Source organism: Carya illinoinensis, chromosome 14 (genome assembly GCF_018687715.1).
Source record: "Carya illinoinensis cultivar Pawnee chromosome 14, C.illinoinensisPawnee_v1, whole genome shotgun sequence".
Taxonomy (NCBI): Eukaryota; Viridiplantae; Streptophyta; class Magnoliopsida; order Fagales; family Juglandaceae; genus Carya; species Carya illinoinensis.
Genome location: NC_056765.1, coordinates 12,236,699 through 12,241,019, shown reverse-complemented (window position 1 = coordinate 12,241,019; position 4,321 = coordinate 12,236,699). Strand labels below are relative to the sequence as shown.

General features: G+C 33.6%; 1 long non-coding RNA gene across 1 annotated transcript; it reads left to right on the top strand.

The window, feature by feature from the left end:
- Positions 1–887: 887 nt before the first annotated feature.
- Positions 888–2,849, top strand: LOC122293391. Its single transcript, XR_006237258.1, has 3 exons — positions 888–1,023; positions 1,619–1,700; positions 2,448–2,849. It is a non-coding gene; the product is annotated as an uncharacterized LOC122293391 (long non-coding RNA).
- The last annotated feature ends 1,472 nt before the right edge of the window (positions 2,850–4,321 follow it).

The window sequence follows — 4,321 nt, the reverse complement described above, 5'->3', positions numbered from 1 at the left end:
TTTTCTCCCTTTCGAACTGATGGGGTTGGAGATGGGAATGTTGTGAATTAGCCAAAGACCCTGCGGCCTGTTTAGCTCAGATTTTTGTATTTTGATGTTACTATTTGTCACACGATATTGTACCAGCCAATAAAATTCCTTGATTCTGATTATTGGAGGAGATGGATAGCAATCTGATGTCTCATTTGAGTGATTGGAGTTTAAATTATCCAATATTTTTCTGCAAATTGTGATATGATGGTAGATTGGTAGTGGTTGGGTTTTCTTCTTCTGTAAGGTATAACCCAAAATATCTCATCCTTTTTGCCTTTCTAATTTTGGGGATTCCTCTCTTGTTCAGAATCTCAGACTATGCCCGAGAGAGAGAGAGGGAGAGAGAGAGAGAGGGCTGAATTCAATGGAAAATGACAAGGTGTTGCAGATGTCTGATGATGAGTAAAAGGCTGAGTTTTGGATGGTGAAATTAATGGTGACTGAGAATGTCCGGCTGATTTGTAAATGGCAGATTAGGGGCAGTTTTAAAGTTGAATTATTCTATTTATTATCTACACATTACATATTTATTATAAAAAAATAAAATAAAAATTAAAATAAATATAATGTGTGAAGTGTGAAGATAATAAGAAAAATTTTTCTTAAAAAAAAACTCTATTCGCACTCGGGAGGGGTTAACCCTTGCATACACGGGCCTCCACGTGGACAAATGAAACGCTGCATTTCACTGAGTTTAGATTCGGTTTGGTAAACAAAAATTTTCATCTTAAACTTAAAATTCTCATTTCATCATTACAACTTTCTCAAATTTCCATATAAAATATAATAAATAATTTAATTTTTTTTTAAATTTTTTTAAATTTTAAAACAATAATAATATTTTAATATTTTATCTTAAATTCAAAATTTTCGTCTCATGCCGATCAGAACCTAATCTCCAAGTTCAAATGCTCTCGCTCCCTTGACCGTTCCCTTCGTGTCTTCATCACCGTCCCGCATCGAGCTGCGAATCTGCTTCCCCACGATCAGGTACCAACTTCTCAACTTCATCTTCTCATCTTATTCTCTTCTTCTTCTCAGCTTCTTCTTCTCACCAACCCCATGAAGCCCGAAACCCTAACCCCAACCCACCAAGCTGTGCTCTCCCTTTCTTCATCTTCTCACCATCCCCACAAAGCCCGAAATCCCAACCCCAACCCACCAAGCAGTGCCTATTTTGCCATAATGCAAGTTTCAAGGTTTTCAAGTGAACGCCGCTTGAACCAATGTTTGCTTGCCGATATAGAATTTACTAACAATTGTTTTGCCTCCCATAAGAATTTTGTTTTTTTGTTTTTTTTAAGTAACCTCCCATAAGAAGTAATGGTGTCTTTTGGTCTGCCAGCATTTCACAAAAGCGCAGATAAGGTAGAATTGGATTTTGATATTAGCCTCCTTTATTTCTGCATTTATCTTCTATATTTTCGTTATACCAGGGGTTTACACCCTTTTTTTTTTTAATAAAATCTCATACTTGAAAGAAATTGATATTTTTCTTTTTACATTCATTTCTGCTTTGCTTTTAATTGGTTTTATCATTATCATCTGCTACTTACGTTCATGTCAAAATGATTTTTTTGGTTAGTCGGCATCACACTGGACTTGCAATTTTGCTCTTAAGCCTCATGTCTGGGTTTAACGAGGATAATATGGCTTCACATGCTCAGGTATCCCTTCTCATTTATAGAAACACAATTTTGTTTTGTGGCTTAACTGTTGAGCAATGGAAGATAAGATGACAACCTCCAAAATATTAGTTTCGGATCAGATTGATTCATCTTGCACACAGTAAGATTAAAGACCCTGATTTTTCTGAGTTAAGACCTATCTTAGGCTGAAAGCAGGGCTAAACAAAACCATAGATATTGCAATATCCCTGTATGCCAAGCACGCTGGAAGAAAGGGTGTGTTTGAATTACTTATCAAAAAAAGAAAAAAGAAAAAGAAAAAAGAAAGGGTGTGTCTGTGGGCGTGGGGGGTTCAAAGCCTCACTATCTCCTCCTTTGAAAGAGAAATTTTCTTTTTTGTTCACGTAGGTCATCAGGTTCTTGTTGCGTTTGAGTCCTTTTGCTTATTTTCCCTTCTTTTGCTGCAATCTTTTGGTTTTTCTAAATGAATTAAATATATCAAATGAGTCATTCTATAAACTGACATTATCTTGTCTTGGTTTGACTGTACAACAAAATGTATGACCCTAAATATTGCAGATTGGTTTGATTCAACAATCGAAAGTAAAGACAGTTCCGACTCTTGCTTGATTTCTTATTATGATAAAGTTTAGAAACTATGACCAAAAGTAAAGATAGTGAAGTTGTAATGCTTGATTTCTATATTATGATAAAATTTAGAAGCTTGTTCTTATCTGTAGAATTTTTTCTGCATGTTTGTCATATTTCCTTGCTTTTTGCTTGCAGCACAAGCCCGGGCAAGGGTAGCTAATCCTAATAGTGGTTAAGCTAATAGCGAGTACGTGGTTCTCAAGAAGATGAAGCTTGAGGTCCGTAAGAGTGCGGATGAGATTGAGAAGAGAAAGATGGTGCTTGGGGATCAAGAAGCTGAAATAAGATGTTCATGAACACTACTCCGGGTGTATTGAGTCCTTTCAATTGTTGTGTCATGTTACTTATGTGCATCTAAGTGATTTCGAAACTTGAAATCTGTGTCGTGGTGGAAGGCCCCAAACTGGACCTCTTAATTCTTCCATCCAAGAACATGGTTGGCTAGGAGCAAGTTGGTTAATTGTATTTAAAGACTCCAAGAACACTTGTTCTTTTTATTTTATTTTTATTTTTATTTATTTATTGATTTTATGACAACTGCTCTTTTTATTTCAGTGAGATATTCTGGACCAAAATGCTCACCTACCAATTTCTCTTTGAGCCTTTTGCTGGCTGGTTTAGAAAAAATACATGCATGAGAATTTCTTGTATAAAAAGAATAGTATTATAAACATAAGTCTGAATTCATATCTTATATACATTGTCAAAACTGAACATAGTAACTAAAAAAAGGTCAGAAATAGGTAAGCAGCAGCTTAAACAAATTCTGTAGCAGTTAAGCTTCATCTATTTCATGAGAAAAGCAGATAGCTTTGTTGGTGCTGTCAATCATGTTGAGTATTGCTCTTTGGAGTCTCACATCGGTAGTGAGTGAGGAAGAGGTAAGACTCATGAGTTATAAATAAGAGGCTTAGTCTATTAATTTAAGTGTACTAGTTGAAAGCTCATCTAGTAATTTTTGACTTTAATTAAATTCTTCTGTTGGCCTTTTTGTAAAAGGAAAAGATGTGTAAAGTTAAAATTTTATTAGTGAGATAGCTTTGAGAGTGTGTTTGAGATGAGGAGAAAAATTGTATGATTGTAATAATTTTTTACATAGTAAATTTTTTTCTCTAGATCTGATAGTTTTTCTCTTATTTTAAAATTTTTACGTAAATTTATTGTGTTGTTATTATTTTTTTATTTTTTTTATTATTCCTATAAATAATAGATCCTAAAAGAATGAATTTAGAAGATCTAAATTTCCAACAAATCACCCCTAAAAATGGAAAGTAAGAAGCTTCTACCACGATACAAAAGGTGCAAATGAGAGGCTGTAGGTACGAACAGCTAATACATTCAGAAAAAATCTTCACAACCTCCCAACACCCCACACTCCACATTTTTTTTAATTTTTATTATTTTATTTTTTATTAAATATTTAATATATAAGTAACGAATAAAAGAATTAAATTAATTTAAAAAGAATAAATTCAAAAAAAATATTAAAAAAAATTAAAAAATTGAAAAAAAAAAGTGGAGTGTGGTGTGTTGGGAGGTTGTGTAGCATTTCCCATACATTCATCAGACTCTGCAATCCCGAAACGCCAGAACCACATAAAGCATCAGCGCCGAATAAGCTGTCATACACTTGAACTAAACATATATTGACAACTCAATACATGATTCCACATCCATCATGCAAAACAGGGATCATTACATTCTAACTCAAAGTGATCATTACCTTCCAACATTGTGAGATAAGAAAAGCAAAAATGCATTGACAATTACCGTGGTAGAATCTGTTGCTTCTTCTCTCCTCTTTCGAAGAAAAATTATATATAAATATCAAAATTGCATCCAACGTTAGTCTTTTTCATATTTATTGCGTTGAAAATTGTTATTTAACGATTCTCTCTTTAGTTTATTCAAGGAATATGGATATGGACCAATAATTTGGCTCTATTACCCATTTTGTTTGGATTTATTTGTAATTTTAACAAGATATTTTGATAAAAAGGATGCAAGTA